Source organism: Ceratotherium simum, chromosome 24 (assembly GCF_057802395.1).
Source record: "Ceratotherium simum simum isolate JZ-2026a chromosome 24, ASM5780239v1, whole genome shotgun sequence".
Taxonomy (NCBI): domain Eukaryota; kingdom Metazoa; phylum Chordata; class Mammalia; order Perissodactyla; family Rhinocerotidae; genus Ceratotherium; species Ceratotherium simum.
In genome coordinates, this window is record NC_141923.1 from 36,235,726 (window position 1) to 36,256,630 (window position 20,905).

General features: G+C 38.4%; 1 protein-coding gene and 1 pseudogene across 5 annotated transcripts in view; one reads left to right on the forward strand and one right to left on the reverse strand.

Annotated features, from left to right (window-relative positions):
• The window catches only part of GPHN (gephyrin), a 642,551-nt gene that overhangs the window by 438,676 nt on the left and 182,970 nt on the right, over positions 1 to 20,905 (reverse strand). The gene's annotated exons all lie outside the window — the stretch shown is intronic.
• LOC106801177 (coiled-coil domain-containing protein 127 pseudogene) lies at positions 5,662 to 6,417 on the forward strand (annotated as a pseudogene).

Sequence of the window (20,905 nt, forward strand, 5' to 3'; positions counted from 1 at the left end):
TGAATATTTCTGTATGCCTGGGGCAGGTCTTGCTTCTTCATCTTGTGGCTTCATCATCCCTTAAGACCTTGGAGACCTTTGCTTTCAGAAGGCAAAAGGAGAGAAAAGTCCACTTCTTACAAACCCCAGCCTGAGACTTACAAAGATCACTCTGCTGGCATTCCATCAGGCAGATCTAATCAGGTGGCCACATCTGAACACAAGGAACTGGAAAATGTAGTCATTGGATAGGCAGCCACTATGCAACAATAAATTCAACACTATGGTAGGAGGAACACAGAGTTTTGATGGTCCATTCTGCCACATGAGACCCCAGGCAGGTAATATACAAAAGTGAAATAGGCCAGATGTAAATGCATATGCATTCACTATATGAGGTGGGCAGAGCTATGGCATGCCCAAAAACATAGAGAAGTTATTGTTTGTTATCAGCCAGTGTTGTCCTCTTTCAAGGTGGGACTAATGTTGCCAAATCTTTTAGTTTTAGGATTTGGGATTTTGGGTTTTTTTAATGAAAATCTGAAACCCATATTTTGATGTGAAATAACCCTAGTTTTAAAAGATTATGAATAAAACTGCAACAAACATTCATGTATAAGATTTTCCTGAACAAGTGTTATGTTTGACTTTTAAGAAATTGCAAAATTGTTTTCCTAAATTGCTGTACCATCTTGCATTCCCACCAACAATATATGATAGTTCCAGCTGCTCTGCATCCAGCACTTGTCAGTATTTTTTATTTTAGCCATTCTGATAGATATGTAGTCTTATCTCATAATGGTTTTAATTTCACTTCCTTATTGGTTAATGATCTTGAACATTTTTTGATGTGCTTATTTGCCATCTGTATATCATCTTTGATCAAGTGTTTATTCAAATCTTTGGCCCATTTTTCATTGAGTTGCTTGCTTTCTGACTGTTAAGTTTTGAGAGTTCTCTACGTATTCCTGTACAGATATATGCAAGCCCTTTGTCGGATATGTGATTCACCAATATTTTTTCCAAATCTGTAATTTGTCTTTGCATTTTCTTAACAGTGCATGTCACGGAGCAAAACTTCTCAATTTTGATGAACTTTTTGCCTAACTCTAGGTCAAAGATTTTTTCCTGTATTTTCTTACAAAAATTTATAATTTTACATTTAGATCTATGATCAATATGAGTTAACTTTTGTGTAAGGTGTGAGGTTTAGATCAAGGTTCATTTGTTTGTATTTGCATGTCCAGTTGTTCCACTATTTGTGGGGAAAAAAAGGAGAATTTTGTAGGCTGCCAGGAGGAAATAAGCAAAGGAAAAGATATTTCTTAACTTCTATAGTCTCACTATGGGACTTCCTATAAGGCTTTATCATTCCCATTGTGTAGCAAGTTCATCTGCTATAATGTTTTGACCTTCCTTGAAAATTGCCTAATTGTAATCAAGAGCATATTCATTTATGAATGCTTACCACAAGAAATTCTAACTAAACTATTCCTTTAGATTAAGAATATAAACCTGGTGACGTCAGCAACATGGCAGAGTGAGCTGTTCCCTGTGTCTCTCCCCCTTCGAACTACAACTAAAAGAAGATTCATCGATCAGTGGAGAATAGCCTCACAGCACACCCAGAGACCTCAGAGACCCGAGCAGCTGTATATCTGAAGGTAGATGAACTAGCCCCCCCCAGGAGGTGGTGGAGATAGGTGAGCACCCTCTGGACCCCAGGCAGCCCAGCGCACGTGTAGCACTACTTTCCTAGCTGGAGTGGTCACAGCACTGCTGTGGCCCCGAGGGCGGGACCATACCTCAGCGCGACTGTGGAAACAAATGACAGCAGCCCTGAGGCCCCTGTGTGATCACTTCCCCACCTAGTGGGGGAGCCCTCAGGGCCATGCAGCCCATACAGAGCGGCACAAGCTTGCACCCACTGGGAAAGCCCCGCCCACCAAGCACAAAGGCCGGTGCTACCTAAGAGCAGAGGGTGGCTGAGCTGCCACTCAGGCAAACAAGCTCCTGGCTGCTGTGAACACCCACAGTACTGCTGTGGCCCCAAAGGGGTGAAGCGTGTCTCAGTGGGACTGTGAGAGCAGGCGGCAGTAGCCCTGAGCTCCCGTGTGACCACACTGTCCTCTGGTGGGAGAATCCACAATCCCACCCAGTCCCAGGGAGTGGCTTTGGCTCGGTCCCAGAGGGCAGGTCCCGCCCACCAAGCACAATGGCTGGTGAGACCCAGGAGCAGAGGGTGGCTGAGATCCCAGTCCTGGCAAACAAGCTCCCAGCTGCCGTGAATACCCATAGTACCGCTGTAGCCCTGAAGCAGGGAGCACAGCTCTGTGGGTCTGTGGGAGCAGGAGGCAGCAGCCCTGAGCCCCCTACTTGACTAGTTCCCCATTTGGTGGGAGACCCCACAGGGCTGCTGCGATCCCAAGGAGTGACCCAGGCTCGGATAGCCACACCTGACAAGGATCGTGGCAGCGGGATCAGACTACACAGCTCCTGTGCCCTCTCCTCACCCCTGCCCCGGTGGCGGCAGGTGGAACCTGTGTCCAGAAACTATCACTCTGCGCTGACACAGATCCACTCCACCAAATAGTATAAAGAAATATATTAATATTCCAGACCAGAAGGTAAAAGACAAACACCAAAAAATCAGTCATGAAGGCATGGAAATATACGATCTAAAAGACAAAGAATTCAAGACAGCCATCATAAGAAAACTCAACAAGCTACAAGAAAACTCTGAAATACACTTCAATGAAATCAGGAACCAAATTACTGAACAGAGGAAATTCTTCAGAAAAGAGATCGAATCTATAAAGAAAAACCAACAGAATTGTTAGAGATGAAAAACACAGTGGATGAGATAAAGAAAAATCTGGAGTCCTTAAACAACAGGGCTGATAATATGGAAGACAGAATTAGCAATCTGGAGGATAGGAGCACAGAAATGCTTAAGATGGAGGAGGAGAGAGAACTAAGACTAAAAAGAAATGAAGAAATTCTCTGAGAAATATCTGACTCAATTAGGAAATGCAACATAAGGATTATAGGTATTCCAAAGGGAGAAGAGAGGGAAAAAGGAGCAGAGGGCTTGTTCAAAGAAACAATAACTGAGAACTTCCCAAACCTGGAGACAGAGCTGGAACTACATGTACAGGAAGCCAACAGGACTCATAATTACATCAATGTAAAAAGACCTTCTCCAAGGCATATATTAGTAAAGCTGGAAAAAGTCAACAATAAAGAAAAAATATTAAGGGCAGCAAGGGAGAAGTGAATAACCTATAAAGCAAGCCCCATCAGGCTTTCCGCGGATTTTTCAGCAGAAACCTTACAGGCTAGGAGAGAGTGGAATGATATATTCAAAATTTTGAAAGAAAAAAACTTTCAGCCAAGAATAATATATCCAGTGAAAATATCCTTCAGATATGAAAGAGAAATAAGAACTTTCCCAGATAAACAAAAGCCGAGGGAGTTCATTGCCACAAGACCCCCCCTAGAAGATTTGATCAAGAAAGCCCTCACATATGGGAAAAAAAGAAAGAAAGGATTTACAAAGCCTTTACCAAGCAGATAAATAGGCAGACAAAATCAGAAATTGCAACTCTCTATCAGAACAGATTAGCTAACACTTAATTCTAACTTTAAAGATAAAGGAAAATAAAACATCAAAAATAAATATTATCACTTCATTTTAACCACAAATTTACAACACATAACGGAATAAGTTGTGACAACAACTACTTAGAAGGGGAAGAGGAAAGGGATGAAAACTACTTAGACTAAGGGAACAAGAGGCTATCAGGAAATGGACTATCTCATCTACGAGATCTTTTATACAAACCGCACAGTAACCACTAAACAGAAAATCAGAACAAACACACAAATGAAAAATAAAGAGAACTGAAAAAACCATCATAGAGAGCCACCAAACTGAACTGGCAGTCCAAAATACATGGGACAAGAAACAAGGGAAATACATAATAATTGAAAAACAAGAGATAAAATGGCAGCATTAAGCCCTTATATATCAATAATCTCTCTAAATGTAAATGGATTGAATTCCCCAATCAAAAGACACAGAGTGGCTGGATGGATTAAAAAACAAGACCCAACAATTTGCTGTATCCAGCAAACACATCTCAGCTCTAAAGACAAACACAGGCTCAGAGTGAAGGGACAGAAGACGATACTCCAAGCTAATGGCAAACAAAAGAAAGCAGGTGTTGCCATGCTTGTATCAGACAAAGTTGACTTCAAGATAAAACAAGTAATGAGACACAAAGAAGGGCAATATATAATGAGAAAAGGGACACTCTACCAAGAAGACATAACACTTGTAAATATGTATGCACCCAACACAGGAGTACCAAAGTACATAAAGCAACTATTAACAAACCTAAAAGGAGATACCAAGAACAACACAACAATAGTAGGGGACCTTAACACCCACTTACATCAATGGATACATCATCCAGACAGAAAGTCAATAAGGAAATAGAGGACTTAAATAAAAAAGTAGACCAGATGGACTTAATAGATACCTATAGAGCAGTCCATCCAAAAAGAACAGATTACACATTCTTCTCAAGCACACATGGAACATTCTCAAAGACAGACCATATGTTGGGAAAGAAGGCAAACCTCTATAAATTTAAGAAGACTGAAATCATAACAAGCATCTTTTCCGACCATAATGCTATGAAACTAGAAATCAACTACAAGAAAAAAGCTGGGAATGTGACAAAGATGTGGAGACCAAACAACATGTGACTGAACAAGCAATGGATCATTGAAGAAAATAAAGGAGAAATCACAGAATATCTGACGACAAATGAAAATAAAAATACACCATACCAACTCATATAGGATGCAGCAAAAGCGGTCCTGAGAGAGAAACTCATAAGAATACAGGCCCACCTTAACAAACAAGAGAAATCCCCAATAAGCAATCTTAAACTACACCTAACAGAATTAGAAAAGAAGAACAAACTAAGCCCAAAGTCAGCAGAAGGAGGGAAATAATAAAAATTAGAGCAGAAATAAATGAAATTGAAACCAAAAAAAAGTAGAAAGGCTCAATGAAACAAAAAGCTGGTTCTTTGAGAAGATAAACAAAATTGATAAACCGTTAGGCAGATTCACTAAGAAAAAAAGAGAGAAGGCTCAAATAAATAAAATTAGAAATGAAAGGGGAGAAATCACAACGGATACGACAGAAATACAAACGATAAAAAGAGAATACTATGAAAAACTATATTGCAACAAATTGGACAATGTAGAAGAAATGGATAAATTCTTAGACTCATACAACCTCCCAAAACTGAATCAAGAAAAAATAGAGAACCTGAATAGACCAATCACAACTAAAGAGATTGAAACAGTAATGAAAAACCTCCCAAAAAATAAAAGTCCAGGACCAGATGGCTTCTCTGGAGAATTTTACCAAACATTCAAAGAAGATTTAACACCTATCCTTCTCAAACTATTCCAAAAAATAGAAGAAGATGGAACACTTCCTAAAACATTCTATGAGGCCAACATCACCCTGATACCAAAGCCAGACAAGGACAATACAAAGAAGGAAAATTACAGGCCAATATCGCTGATGAACATAGATGCAAAAATCCTCAACAAAATATTGGCAAACCAAAGACAGCAATACATTAGAAAGATCATACACCACAATCAAGTGGGGTTTATACCAGAGACACAAGGATGGTTCTTTTCTTTTCCCAAAAAGAAACAGAGAAAGAGAGAGAAGCGTACCGTCAGAGAACAGCTGCGTTCCAGCAGGATCTTGAAGCTAACTACCATGCCATGATCTCAGAGAATCGGCGTGCTGTTGCTCAGCTGTCTTTGGAACTTGAAAAGGAACAAAACAGAACGACTAGTTACCGAGAAGCCCTTATCTCTCAGGGGTGCAGGTTGGTAGAAGAAAAGAAGCTGCTGGAACAGGAACGGGCTCAGGTCATGCAAGAAAAGAGACAGTTGCAGCCCTTGAGAAATGCATATCTGAGCTGCCTGGAAAAGGAAGAAGACTGGCAAAGGAGAGCCAGGCTTCTGCTGAAAGAGTTTGAAGATGCTCTGACAGAAAGACAGAATATCTACTGCAGTCTGATTCTCCCTCGCAACAAGAGACTAAAAATAGAGAAGAGCTTGCTGGTTCGAGCATCCACTGACCCCGTTGCTGCTGACCTAGAGATGGCAGCTGGCTTGACTGACATATTTAAGCATGACACATACTGTGGTGATGTCTGGAATACCAACAAATGCCAGAATGGGCGACTCATGTGGCTGCATCTCAGATACTGGGAAGTGATTGTTGAACTGAAGAAGTTTAAGACAGTAGAGAAAGCCATACTAGAAAAGTAAGAGAAGACTGGAATAAAACTTCTTTTAGTGACTCAAAGTCAGACCATCATTGTGGTGTTCTGGGCTATCCCGTGTTTTCTCCTGTGCTGTGCCCATGTGCGCATACAGCCACCTTCCTGCAGAGTGGCTTCCCATTCCTGCCATCCTCTGAGCAGGAAGTGAGGCCTCAGGATGAAGGCTTGCCTCCTTGATCCTCTTCAGCTATTAAGGATGCAGTGTCTCAGAAGCGTTTTTTAAGCTGTCATTATTTTATTAAGCAGAACAGTGGAACCTCATATCTTAGCTCTAGGGTAAAATTGTTTAAAGAAAGTCAAATACAGTGTTGATCCTCACTATAAGTAATTTTCTGTCTGGTTTTATCACTCCCTAAATAAAAGCAATCAATGTGATACACCACATTAACAAAATGAGGGATAAAAACCACATGATCATCTCAATAGCTGCAGAGAAAGCATTTGACAAGATCCAACATCCATTTATGATAAAAACTCTCAAGAAAATGGGTATAGAAAGAATGTATCTCAATATTATAAAGGCCATATATGACAAACCCAGAGCCAACCTCATACTCAGCGGGGAAAAGCTGAAAGTCATCCCTCTGAGAACAGGAACAAGACAAGGGTGCCCACTCTCACCACTGTTATTCAACATAGTGTCGGAAGTTCTGGCCAGAGCAATTAGGCAAGAAAAAGGAATAAAAGAAATCTAAATAGGCAGTGAAGAAGTGAAACGCTTGCTGTTTGTAGACGACATGATTCTATATATGGAAAACCATAAAGAATCCATGAGAAAACTATTACAAATAATGAACAACTACAGCACAGTTGCAGGGTACAAAATCAACTTACAAAATCAGTCGCATTGATATACTCTAACGACGAACTAACAGAAAGAGAACTCAAGTATACAATTCCATTTACAATTGCAACAAAAAGAATAAAATATCTAGGAATAAATTTAACCAAGGAGGTGAAAGAGCTGTACAATGAAAACTATAAGACATTATTGAAAGAAATCAATGATGACATAAAGAAATGGAAAGATATCCCATGCACATGGACTGGAAGAATAAACATAGTTAAAATGTCCATACCACCTAAAGCAATCTACAGATTCAATGCAATCCCAATCAGAATCCCAATGACATTCTTCACAGAAATAGAACAAAGAATACTAAAATTTATGTGGGGCAACAAAAGACCCTGAATAGCTAAAGCAATCCTGAGAAAAAAGAACAAAGCTGGAGGCATCACACTCCCTGACTTCAAAACATACTACAAAGCGATAGTAATCAAAACAGCATGTACTGGTACAAAAACAGAACACAGATCAATGGAACAGAATTGAAAGCCCAGAAATAGAACCACACATATACAGACAGCTAACCTTCAACAAAGGAGCTAAGAACGTACAATGGAGAAAGGAAAGTCTCTTCAATAAATGGTGCTGGGAAAACTGGACAGCCACTTGCAAAAGAATGAAAGTAGACCATCTGCTTTTGCCCTACACAAAAATTAACTCAAAATGGATCAAAGACCTAAAGGTGAGACCTGAAACTATAAAACTCCTGGAAGAAAATGTAGGCAGTACACTATTCATCATTGGTCATAAAGGGATCTTCTCGAATTCCATGTCTACTCAGACAAGGGAAACGAAAGAAAAAATAAAAAAATGGGACTTCATCAGACTAAAGAGCTTCTGCAAGGCAAATGAAACCAAGATCAAAATGAAAAGACAACCCACCAGTTGGGAGAAAATATTTGCAAACCATATGTCCGACAAGGGGTTAATCTCCATAATATATAAAGAACTCACACATCTGAACAACAGAAAAACAAATAACCCAATCAAAAAATGGGCAGAGGATATGAACAGACATTTTTCCGAGGAAGATATACAGATGGCCAAGAGGCATATGAAAAGATGTTCAACATCACTAATCATCAGGGAAATGCAAATCAAAACTACACTAAGATATCACCTGACACCCGTGAGAATGGCTATAATCACCAAGGCAAAAGATAACAAATGTTGGAGAAGATGTGGAGAAAACGGAACCCTCATTCACTGCTGGTGGGAATGCAAACTGGTGCAGCCTCTTTGGAAAACGGTATGGAAATACCCCAAAAAATTAAAAATAGAAATACCTTATGATCCAGCTATCCCACTTCTGGGTATTTATCCAAAGAACTTGAAATCGACATACCAAAGAGGCTTATGCACCCCTATGTTCACTGCAGCATCATTCACTATAGCGAAGACGTGCAATCAACCCAAGTGTCCGTCAACAGATGATTGGATAAAGAAGATGTGGTATACACACACACACACACACACACACACACAATGGAATACTACTCAGCCATAAAAAAAGACAAATTTGTCCCATTTGCAACAACATGGATGGACCTGGAGGGTATTATGTTAAGTGAAATAAGCCAGACAGAGAAAGACAAACACTGTATGACCCACTCATATGTGGAATATAAAATAGCACATGGACAGAGAGAACAGTTTGGTGGTTACCAGGGGGAAGGGAGTTGGGGGTTGGGCACAAGGGGTGAAGGGGCACATTTATATGGTGACTGACAAATAATAATGTACAACTGGAATCTCACAATGTTATAAACTATTATGACATCAATAAAAAAAACAAAGAGTATAAACCTGTAACCAAATGCCCAGAGTTTATCTTCCAGCAAATATGGGAATAAGCCCATTCAAAATAGAATCTAGAAGCAAATGTCTTAATACTTTAAATGTGTGAACTATATGGTTATTTTGGACATTAGGTACATGATTAATCATTCTAACACAAATTTGCTTTAAAATTTCCCTAAGATCATTCAGAAACCAATAAACCAACAAATATTTATTAAGCAATTATTTTCTAGGAATTGTAGTAGGTTCTGTGCAAGATATAAAGAGATAACATATGGTTTTATGTCCTCAAAAATTGTACACTCAAGTTGACATATAGCTAAATATAGAGCTACAAACTCAAATGTCTTTAGTTGCTAAACAAGTGTTAACATCCCAAGTGTCCTGGTAAAGCAACAGGGAGAGTTAGGACCTGTGTTAACCTAGACAGTTCATTCCCTGATTAAAGGCATTCAGATAAACATACACACATACAGATGTCCAAAGAAATCACTTTAAAAGACTGAATTTAGCAAGGGCCATAAGTTTGCAACCCAACCTCTGAGACTGGGGATCAACCATTAGGTGTCAGGAAGGACTATGAACTTGAAAGGAATACCCGCACAAACAGAAGTGTGCAATTGCACACGAATACAGCTTTCTTTGATGAAAAAGCAGATCTTTCAAATTTCTCATTAGGTTTATTTCTAGGTAGTGTGTGTAAGCGTATGTCTGTGTATTTCCTATCATGAACATAGTCCTTTTATTCTCTCTTACATTTTCTAATTGGTCATTATTGGTATTTTAATTTTTGCTGCTTGATCTCATGTCCACGCAACATATTGACCTCTTACTTGTTATACTAAGCCCTTCAATATGAATTTAATTAAAGCTGAAGATACTGAGCTTTCCTCACTTGTTCTTATTTTAGTGAGAATGCTTCTAATTTTCACCATTTAGTATGATGTTACTTTTGATAACGTTATATGTAACTATATATATACATTGTATATCCCATTAATCAGGTTGAGGAAATTTTCTTCTATTCCTAGTTTACGTGAAGCTGTAGCTTTTGCTTTTTTGAATCAGGAGTGGATATAGCATGTTCTCAAGTACTTTTCCCATATCTGTTGAGATGGTCCTATGTTTTTACATTAACACTGAACCTTACTCCAGAGATAAACCTTACTTGGACATGACCTGTTTTTTATTTAATACACTGCTAGAGTGTTTGTGCTTCTACATTTTTAAAAGAACATTAACCTGGTTTTGACACTGAGTTGCTGCTAGCTTTACAGAATACGTTGAGAAGCTTTCCGTCTGTTTTTTTGTGTGTGTGTGTGAGGAAGATCAGACCTCAGCTGACATCCAAGCCAATCCTCCTCTTTTTGCTGAGGAAGACTGGCCCTGAGCTAACATCTATTGCCAATATTCCTCCTTTTTTTTCCCCCTTTTTCTCCAAAAAGCCCCAGTAGATAGTTGTATGTCATAGTTGCACATCCTTCTAGTTGCTGTAAGTGGGACTCCGCCTCAGCATGGCCAGACAACCGGTGCGTAGTGTGCACCCGGGATCCGAACCCGGGCCACCAGTAGCGGAGCGCGCGCACTTAACCGCTAAGCCACGGGGCCGACCACACTTTCCGTCTTCTTTTAATGCTCTGGAATTACTTATATAACACAGGCATTATCTATCAATTCACTGTTTTATAAGACTCACCTGTAAAAACCATCTTGCTTCTGCCGTGACGCCTTTTTAGAAGTGGATTTTGCCTGCCTTGTAACTCCTTCTTTGTGGTTGGACTTTTTTCTAAACTTTTAAACTTCATCCTGTATCAATTTTTATAATTCATATTTTCATAGGAAATCTTTCATTTCCTTTAGCTTTTTCACATTTGTGAGCATAATATTGCATATAGAATTATCGAATAACTTCATATTTTGTTTTTTTCTTTTAATATTATCTGATTTTCTCATGTTACTAAGTGATCTGCAAACATTTTTTGATTTTAGAATATATTACCTAGACATACCATAATTTATATAACTAATTGCATATTTTTTAGACATTTTGGTTGTTTCCAATTGATTAGGAAATAATCTAAATTCACACAATAGTTAGAAATAAAACCCAGCAGACAACTTCTAAGTCAGTGCTTTTCCCACAACACGACAAGAGTTCCACATCATCTGCTCTGCATAACTCTATCATAAGAAAGTACATGTAACTGAAGGCCATTTTTATATTTAGAAATTCATATAACAGCGGGACTATCAAAATAGATGAAGTACAGCTAAGCAAAATAAAATTTTATCCAACAACATGGAGTTAGAGTTTTAGTTTCTCATCATTTTAAATTAAAAATTAGATAATTTTTATTCATTTTAAGACATTTTAGTAAGCTCATACTTATTATGATGATGATCAGATACTGTTTTAGCTTTTCTTAAACAATAATAATCTGTTTCTATATGATTTAGACTTTATAAAGTATATTAATATATATTATTTAATTTGTTTCTGGCAACAAAAGTATGAGGTAGGCAGGTTAGTCATGATTTTGCTTATTTTACTGACAATAAAATCTTTCTCTAAGGGAAATTAAGCAATTTACCTAAAATCTTGTAACTCACTGTTAATAACAGAGCTGTTATCAAGCTAGGGGTTTTTGATTCTCTGTCTGGTGTTTTGCAGACATACCTGAAACATGCATCCCAAACGTTCTTTAAACTAGTTAAGTGCAAATGCCTACTCATTTTTTTAAACCAAGTCCTGACTGTTCTTCTTCCTTAATTTAACATTCCCTGCTTCTCTCTAGTCTACTGTTCTTCTACATCAGATTCTCCGTATTGCATACATGAATTATTACAGTTATCCCTTTTCTGATGTTTTTGTCAGCACCTATTCCTCATGCCCCAATACTGCTTCCAAACTAATCTTGCTCTGCAGGTTAATTTTATGTTTCAACTTTGCTGGCCTAACGGATGCCCAGATAGCTGGTAAAACATTATTTCTGGGTGTGTCTGTGAGAGTGTTTCTGGAAGAGATGAGCATTTGATTCATTGGATTGAGTGAACGGTACCCCCTCACCAATGTGGGCAGGCATGACCCAGTGCACTGGGTGCCTGAATGGAACAAAAAGGCCAAGGAGGGGTGAATTTTCTCTCTCTTCTTGAGCTGGGATGTCCATCTTCTGCCAGCAGACATCAGAGCTCCTGGTTCTCAGGCCTTGGGACTCCAGGACTTACACCAGCAGCCCCCTGGTTCTCAGGCCTTCAGACTTGGACTGAATTATACCACCTGCTTTCCTGGTTTTCCAGCTTGCAGATAGCTGATTGTTCGACTTACTGGCCTCCATAACAGTGTGAGCCAATTCGTATAATAAATCTCCTCATCTGTATAACTGTATCTATATTCATATCCATACCCATACCCTGTTGGTTCTGTTTCTCTGGAGAACCCTGACTAATACATTTCCTAAATCTGCTTTCTTATGTTAGTTCCCTCATCAAAGAAACGTCAATCGCTCCTCACTGACTTCATAATAACAACTGTTACTTAGCCTAACATTGGGCCGGCCCCGTGGCTTAGCGGTTAAGTGCGTGCGCTCCGCTGCTGGCGGCCCAGGGTTCGGATCCCGGGCGTGCACCGACGCACCTCTTCTTCAACACCATGCTGAGGCCGCGTCCCACATACAGCAACTAGAAGGATGTGCAGTTATGACATACAACTATCTACTGGGGCTTTGGGGGAAAAAATAAATTAATTAATTAAATTAAAAAAAAAAAGACCTCCTTGGTCCAGCACCCACCCCGACTGCCGTGTCTTCCCAACCCTATAGAGTACTTCATTTCCACATCCAATTTTTCCAATTCAACATCCAAATCCATGTAGCTCCTTACTACTTTAGCTCACACTGTGCTTCTCACATGAAGTACTTCTCCTCTTTATCTTTACCTATCTAAATTCAATCCGTTTTAGGCTCTAAATAAATTTTATTTTCTCTGTCAGGTCTTGAGTAGCCATTCTAGTCCACCCTGATTTCTTTTCTATCTTCTGTACTCTGCTATTTGATAGTTTTCATTGTCTATATCACTCATTTTAAGTTTAATTATATGTTGCTATACTTAAGTATATTACATTTCCCTAACTATGTTGTCAGTTCGACAGATAAGGATGATGACAAACTTGTGTTTTAAACTTTTTCCTTAGTATTCTCTTCAGTACACAGCACAGTGCTTGGCATATTATAGGTGCTTGTTAAATTTATTTGAATTAAATAAATAAAACTACAATTTTTATTCTTACTGTTTAAATTGGTATGTTGGAAAGACAGAGCAGAACTAATGGAGCAGAACTAACAGACCTTAATCTGTATCAGAATCCATGATAAATATATTGGGGATACTTCTACAAAAAAAATGTTTTCTAGTTTTCTATTTGGTTTCTGCATTCCTCTAATGCAGAGTTTCTCAGTCTAAGTATTTTGACATTTTGGGCCAGATAATTGTTGTGGGGGGCTCTCCTGTGCATTGTACGATGTTAAGCAGCATCTCTGGCCTCTACCCACTAGATGCCAATGGCACCATCCAAGCTGTAACTAATAAAAAATGTGTGCAGACATTGCCAAATGTTCCCTGGGAGCAAAACTGCTGCCAGTCGAGAACCACTCTGGTGATTTTAGTAGATTTTTTTTTCAACGGAGCATAAGCATGTACAGAAGGCAATTAAAATTATAATCTTATTGAATGGGCCCTTGGTTCCTTTTTAGTATTTTTTTTGAATTTCCATGCTATTATAAATGCAGGTTGTTGGACCATAAAGAATGTCATATGGGTACGGTCTTTCAGTGCTATTCTAATTTATAACTTCTGTAGCTCATAATGTCTAAGGTAAATTGTTAGAATGTTGAATTAGCTTTGGCAAGAAGCCTGGAAGAATCACTTAGTAGGGAACAGGCAAAACATAGAAATAGAGAGAAATTAAAAGAAGAAATGAACAAGGTACATTCTTAATTGTTCATCGTTCTCAGTGCAAAACATCTCCATAATTTTTTTCAACATTTATATATAAAGTGCCTTATGTATGCATACAAGAATGCTAAACACTGAGCAGAATATCTTGTAAAAAAAAAAAAAAGCTAAGAACTGTTTCTGGTTTCTAAGTAATGTATACTGCATTGTGAAAATAGCGCACACACGCACGCACACACAGACACACACACACCCCAGAAACAATAACAAAAACAAGACAGTATATGTGATTATATGACAAGTGAATTGGGATAACCAATGCATGTTAAAAGTCTGTGGAAAGGGCCGGCTCCGTGGCTTAGTGGTTAAGTGTGCGCGCTCTGATGCTGGCGGCCCGGGTTCGGATCCCGGGAGCGCCCCGAGGCACCACTTCTCCGTCCAACGTGAGGCCGAGTCCCACGTACAGCAACTAGAGGGATGTGAACCTATGACATACAACTATCTACTGGGGCTTTGGGGGGAAAAAACTGAATAAATAAAATCTTTAAAAAAAAAAAAAAAAAAAAAAAAAAAAAAAAAGTCTGTGGAAAAAGATCATTTCGTCGTGGAAGGTCATTTTCCAAGCAGTTTTCACTAGAAGCATCTTGTCTTTACTCTGCTCTTTCTCTAAAAATCAGGCTATCTTTGTATGGTTAGACTCCTCATTCAATTTTTTTTATTAAGGTTGTAATAGTTTACAACATTGTGAAATTTCGGTTGTACACTATTATTTCTGAGTCACCATATATATGTGCACCATTACCTCTTATGCCGACACCCCAAGCTCCTTCCCCTCTGGTAACCACTAACCTGCTCTCTTTGTCCATGTGTTTATCTTTCACATGAGTGAAATCATATGATGTTTGTCTTTCTCTGACTCGCTTATTTCGCTTAACATAATACCCTCAAGGTCCATCTATGTTGTTGCAAATGGCACAATTTTGTCTTTTTTATGGCTGAATAGTATTCCACTGTGTATATATATATACCACATCTTTATCTGTTCATCAGTCGATGGGCACACAGGTTGCCTCCATGACTTGGCTATTGTGAATAATGCTGCATTGAACACAGGGGTGCATAAATCTCTTTGGATCGTTGATTTCAAGTTCTTTGGATAAATACCCAGTAGTGGGATAGCTGGATTATATGGTATTTCTATTTTTAATTTTGTGAGAAATCTCCATACTGTTTTCAATAGTGGCTGCACCAGTTTGGATTTCCACCAGCAGTGCATGTGGGTTCCCTTTTCTCCACATCCTCTTCAATATCTCTTGGTTTTTGTCTTGGTAATTACAGACATTCTGACAGGTGTAAAGTGATATCTCATTGTAGTTTTGATTTGCCTTTCCTTAATAATTAGTGATGTTGAAGATCTTTTCATGTGTCTGTTGGCTACCTGTATATCTTCTTTGGAAAAATGTGTGTTCATATCCTCTGCTCATTTTCTGATAGGATTGTCTGTTTTTTGTTGTTGAGTTGTCTGAGTTGTTTATATATTTTGGAGATTAACCCCTTGTCGAACATATGATTGGCAAATATTTTCTCCCAGTTAGTGGGTTCCCTTTTTGTGTTGATCACAGTTTCCTTTGCCTTGTAGAAGCTCTTTAGTCTGATGTAGTCACATTTGTTAATTTTTTCTTTTGTTTCCCTTGCCTGAGTAGACATGGTATTTGAAAAGATGCTGCTAAGGTTGATGTCAAATACTGCACTGTCTATACTTTCTTCTGGAAGTTTTATGGTTTCAGGGCTTACATTCAAGTCTTTAATCCTCTTTGAGTTGCTCTTTGTGTATGCTGTAAGATAATAGTCTACTTTCATTCTTTTGCATGTGGCTATCTAGTTTCCCCAACACCATTTATCGAAGAGACTTTCCTTTCTCCATTGTATGTTCTTAGCTCCTTCGTCAAAAATTAGCTGTCCGTATATGTGTGGTTTTATTTCTGGGCTTTCAATACTGTTCCAATCATGTGTGTGTCTGTTTTTGTACCAGGACCATGCTGTTTTGATTACTATAGCTTTGTAATATATTTTGAAGTCAGGAATTGTGATGCCTCCAGCTTTGTTCTTTTTTCTCAGGATTGCTTTGGCTATCTGAGGTCTTTTGTTGTTCCATATAAATTTTAGCATTCTTTGTTCTATTTCGTGAAAAATGTCATTGGGATTCTGATCGGGATTGCATTGAATCTTTAGATTGCTTTAGGTAGTATGCACATTTTAACTATGTTTATTCCTCCAACCTGTAAGCATGGAATATCTTTCCATTTCTTTATGTCTTGTTAAATTTCTTTCAATAATGTCTTATAGTTTGCAATATATGGGTTTCACCTCTTTGGTTAAGTTTTTCCTAGATATTTTATTCTTTTTGTTGCAATTGTAAATGAGATTGAATTCTCATGTTCTCTGTTAGTTCGTTATTAGAGTATAGAAATGCAACTGATTTGTGTAAGTTAATTTTATACCTGGCAACTTTGCTGTAGTTGTTGATTATTTCTCATAGTTTTCCAATTGATTCTTTAGGGTTTTCTATATATAAAATTGTGTCATCTGCAAACAGTGGGAGTTTTACCTCTTCCTTTCCAGTTTGGATTCCTTTTATTTCTTTTTCTTGCCTAATTGCTCTGGTCAAAACCTCCACTACTATGTTGAATAGGAGTGGTGAGAGTGGGAACCCTTGTCTTGTTTCTGTTCTCAGAGGGATGGCTTTCAATTTTTCACCGCTGAGTATGAGGTTGGCTGAGTATGCGGTTTGTCATATATGGCCTTTACTATGTTGAGCCACTTTCTTTCCATACCCATTTTATTGAGAGTTTTTATCATAAATGGATGATGGATCTTGTCAAATGCTTTCTCTGCATCTACAGAGATGATCATGTGATTTTTATTCCTCATTTTGTTAATGTGGTGTAGCACATTGATTGATTTGCGGATGTTGAACCATCCCTATGTCCCCGGATCATACATCATGACCAAGGATGCTCATACACTTGGTCATGGGGTATGATCCTTTTAATGTATTACTGTATTCGGTTTGCCAGTATTTTGCTGAGGATTTTTGCAACTATGTTCATCAGTGATATTGGCCTGTAATTTCCTTCTTTGTGTTGTCCGTGTCTGCTTTTGGGATCAGGGTAATGTTGGCCCCAACAAGTTAGGAAGTGTTCCGTCTTCCTCTATTTTTTAGCAGCTTGAGAAGGATAGGTATTAAATCTTTCTTCAATGTTTGGTAGAAATCTCTAGAGAAGCCATCTGGTCTTGGATTTTTGTTTTTGGGGAGGTTTCTGATTACTGTTATAGTTTTTCATAGTATCCTCTTATAACCCTTTGTATTTCTGTGGGATCCGCTGTAATTATTTCTCTTTAATTTCTAATTTCATCTATTTGAGCCTTTTCTCTTTTTTTCTTGGGGAGTCTAGCTAAAGATTTGTCATTTTTGTTTATCTTCTCAAAGACCCAGTTCTTAGTTTCATTAATAATTTCTACTGTGTTTTTAGTCTCTATTTCATTTATTTCTGCTCTAATTTTTATAATTTCCCTCCTTCTGCTGACTTTGGGCTTTGTTCTTCCTTTTATAGATCTACTAGGTGCAGTTTAAGATTACTTATTTGCGATTTTTCTTGTTTGTTGAGGTTCGCCTGTATTGCTATGAATTTCTCTCTTATAACCGCTTTTGCTGCATCCCATATGAGTTGCTATGTTGTATTTTCATTTTCATTTGGCTCCAGGTACTTTTAATTTGATTTCTACATTGATCCAATGGTTGTTCAGTAGCATGTTGTTTTGTCTCCACAGATTTCTGACTTTCCCAGTTTTTTTCTTGCACTTGATTTCTAGTTTCATAGCATGGTGCCTGAAAAGATGCTTGAGATCATTTCAACCTTCTTAAATTTATTGAGGCTTGGCCTTGTTCCCCCACATATGGTCTATCTTTGAGAATGATACATGTGCACTTGAGAAGAACGTGCATTCTGCTGTTTTTGGATGGAATGCTCTCTATATATTTATTAAGTCCATCTGATCAAGTGCTTCGTTTAAATCCACTATTTCCTTGTTGACTTTTTGTCTGGACGATCTGTCCATTGATGAAAGTGGGGTGTTGAGGTCCCCTACTATTATTGTGTTGCTGTTAATTTCTCCTTTTCGATGTACTAATAGTTGCTTTATGTACTTGGGTGCTCCTGTGTTAGATGCATAAATATTAAAAAGTGTTGTATCCTCTTGGTGCAATTGTTCCTTTTATCATTATATACTGCCCCTCTTTGTCTCTAGTCTTTTAAACTTGAAGTCTGCTCTGTCTGATATAAATATGGCAACACTTGCTTTCTTTTGTTTGCAATTTGCTTGGGGTATCGTTGTCCATCCCTTCACTCTGAACCTGTGTTTCTCTCTAGAGCTGAGATATATTTCTTGGAAGCAGATATTGTTGGTTCTTGTTTTTCAATCCATCCAGCTACTCTGTATCTTCTGATTGGAGAATTCAATCCATTTACATTTAGAGTGAGGATTGATATATGAGGGCTTAATAATGCCATTTTATCACTTGTTTTCTGGTTGTCCTATGTTCCTATTGTTTCCCTTCCTTTGTATTTCTGACTGCTATTTCATTTTGGTGGTTTTCTGCAGCAGTTTTCTCTTTTTTTAGGAATTGTGGTTCTATTCTGATTTTTTGTTTAGTAGGTATTATGAGGTTTGTGTAAAAGATCTTGTAGATGAGACAGTCCATTTTATCCTAGCCTCTTATCTCAATCAGCCTAAGCAGGTTCCATCGCTCTCCTCTTCTCCTTCTGAGTTACTGTTGTCACAAATTATTCTGTTTTGTGTCATGATTTTGTGACTAAGTTGAAGTGTTTACAGTTGCTTTTGATGCTCTCCTTCTATCTTTGAGTTATAATTGAGTATTTGCTTCCCTGTTCTGATAGAGAGCTGCGGTTTTCTGATTTTGTCTGTCTGTCTATCCCCTTGCTCAAAGCTGTGTAGACTTTTGCCTTTTTGTTTCCAGTGTGAGGGCATCTTGAGTCACTTCTTGTAGGGGAGTTCTAGTGGCAATGAACTACCTCAGCTTTTGCTTATCTGGGAAAGCTTTTATTTTTGTATCATATCTGAAAGAAAGTTTTGCTGGATAGAGTACTCTTGGCTGAAAGTTTTTGTCTTTCAGTATTTTGAATATATCATTCCATTTTATCCTAGCCTGTAAGATTTCTGCCAAGAAATCTGCTGAAAGCCTGATAGGGTTTCTTTGTCAGTTATTTTCTTCTGTCTTGCTGACCTCAATATTTTTTCTTTGTCATTGACTTTCGCCCGTTTTACTATCATATGCCTTGGAGAAGGTCTTTTAGAATTGATGTAATCAGACATTCTGTTAGCTCCATGTATTTGTAACTCCCGTTCCTTCCCTAGGTTTGGGAAGTCCTCAGCTATAATTTCTTTGAACAAGTTCTCTGCTCCTTTCTCCCTCTCTTCTCCCTCTCGAATACCTATAATCCTTACATTGCTTTTCCTGATTGAGTTGGATATTTCTTGAAGAATTCTTTCAAAATCTTAGTTCTCTCCTCCTCCACCTGTACCACTTTATATTTCTATCCTATAACTCACTAATTCTTTCCTCTATAACATCAGCTCTATTTTTTAAGGATTCTAGATTATTTTTTATTTCATTAATTGTGTTCTTCATATTCAGAATTTCTGCTTCTTTTTTTCTTTGTAGTTTCAATCTCTTTGGTGAAGTATTCCTTCTTCTCGTTACTTTTATTCCTGAGCTCACTGAACTGTCCTTCTGAGTTTTCTTGTAACTCGTTGAGTTTCTTTCTGATAGGTATTTTAAATTCTCTGTTATTTAGATTGTAAAGTTCTGTACCTTCAGGGTTTCTCCCTGGAGAATTGTCATTTTCCTTCTGGTCTGAAGTGTTCCTGTAGTTTCCCCTGGTATTTGATGAACTAATCTTTTGTTGGTGCATTTGTGGTAGTATTAGGTGGCAAATTCTACCTGCTACCACTAGAGGGAAGCAGGAGCTGAGTTTCTGATGCCACCCCATCTGTTGGAAGTTTTGGGGGTACTATGGGTGCTTGCACTGGCCTGGAGAGCATTCGGGCATATGTGTAGGTTGTGCTTGGGCGGTGGGGCTTCCCAGCGGAGTTCAAGCCTGGGCAACTCCTTAGGGCTGCAGCGGCAAGGTGGGCTCTCCCATCACCAGGAATGTGCTCACCCTAGCGCATAGATCTGCCACCACCCCTTCTTGAGGTCGCGTCAGCTGCTGTGCTTAGCGGGCAGGGCTTCCTCACAGGGACTGAACCAGGGCCACTCCTTGTGGTCGCAGTGGTATGGTGGGCTCCCCCACCGCTATGAAAGCAACCATGAGCTGGCTAAGGGCTGCCGCCGCCTCTTCCTACAGTTGCCCTGGTGCACAAGATCGAATTATTGATACACACAACTTGGATGAATCTCAAAGACACTGCACTGAGAGAAGCCAGTCCCAAAAGGGTACATACTATTTGATTCCATTTATTTGACATTCTAGAAAACATAAACTGTAGTGATAGAAAACAGAGCAGTGGTTGTCAGAAGTAGGGTGAGAATGTCAAGGTGTGACTAGGAAGTGATAACACAAAGGTTTTTGGGGGTATGATGGAACTATTCTGTATCCTGATTATGGTGGTGGTTAGAAAAGGAAAAGTCAGTTTTACTGTATTATTATTTAAAAAATAAAACTAATTTTTAAAAAAAGACAATAGAAATTCAATTAGGGCATCATGAACACATATATCCATAAGTAAACTGTTATGAAGGAATTCAAATCACTTTAAATAATAAAATCAACTAAATAAAAAAAGTTATAGTGGAATATTTCTAAATTATCTGGATTTATATATATATTTTTGATTGGTAAGACACTTTCCACAGCTG